Genomic DNA, 1,440 nt, shown 5'->3' on the forward strand with positions numbered 1-1,440 from the left:
CTGTTACCTAGCAACCTGGCCTTTTAGGAGGTATTGTTACCAATCTCTTAGAGCTCATCAAAGGAATTCTTGTGCTGCTGGAGCAGGGTAAGAGTGAACATTGTTTCCAGGGAGTTGTCTACACTGCGGTGTAACTGAACCTTGACTACAGAAGCATAAACGACAGCAGAGGGAACAAACCACCATAGATTCCCGAAAACTTTGCGGTCTCCCGTTCCATTATTTCCTGAATTGTTTGCATCGGGCTTGGGTTTAGCCAAAGTGGTACTTGTGCAATATATCCCTCAGTATTTGGTTTCTTGCTTCTCTTCTGTAGTTTCAGAAGGAGCAGAAGGAGCAAAAGGGAAGTTATCTAACTCCTGCTTGAAACCTGCTCAGATAAAACTTTGAAGACCGGGAATTCTGACTTGTTAAGCATGAGAAAGAATAATAGATTTTTATTTCAAAGCAAATGTGTACAACTTTTCACAGAAAAAGCAGAGAATATTATATTGTATATTCTTTTATTGGTCCAACAAGTTTTTAAAAATTTATTTATTTATTTTGAGAGAGAGAGAGAGAGGGAGAGAAAAAGTGAGTGAGCAGGGGTAAGGCAGAGAGAGAGGGGGAGAGAGGATCCCAAGCAGGCTCCACACTGTCAGTGCAGAGCCTGACCGGGGGCTCCAACTCGTGAACCGTGAGAACTGTGAGATCATGACCTGAGCCGAAACCGAGTCCAACACCCAGGTGCCCTGGTCCAACAAGTTTGTTTAGAGTACCTACTGTGTGTATCAATAGCACTGTGAATTTTTAACTGCATGCACTGATAAAATACAAGTTCTCTAAACCTGCAACTGGTGGGTCTCCTTTTCCCAAAATAGAAAAATATTAGCTGCATTTCTGAGAGCTGAGAATTTATCGTTTGCCAAAAGCACAGTAAACACTTCCATAGTCTTTCCTGCTTCAGAGAACAAGACATTAAGGAAATGATTTTATTTACAACCTTGTTTGAAAACAAGACATTTGGCAAAACACAAGAGATTCTTAATGATAGAGAACAAACTGAGCATTGATGGAGGGAGGTGGGTGGGGATGGGCTAGATGGGTGATGGGTACTAAGGAGGGCACTTCTTGTGACGAGCACTGAGTGGTGAATTACTGAATTTTACTTCTGAAACCAAGATGGCATTGTATGTTAGCTAACTAAAATATAAATAATAATAATCACAAAAAGAAAATTTGTAACACTTTCCAAAAAAAAAGTAAAACAAGATATTTGACGTATCTTGGAAAAAGCATCATGTTCACCTTTTTATTCCCTTTTTTCATGCATTGGTAAGCCATTCATAGACAGCAAATGTTTCAGTAATATTATGAATGTGTTTCATATCAAAAGAGTGAAAACATATTCTTCTCCACATTAAGTATCTGTTAGAACTTCAGTTTTACATCCAAAATGCT

Source organism: Panthera onca, chromosome C2, assembly GCF_046562875.1.
Source record: "Panthera onca isolate mPanOnc1 chromosome C2, mPanOnc1 haplotype 2, whole genome shotgun sequence".
Lineage (NCBI taxonomy): Eukaryota > Metazoa > Chordata > Mammalia > Carnivora > Felidae > Panthera > Panthera onca.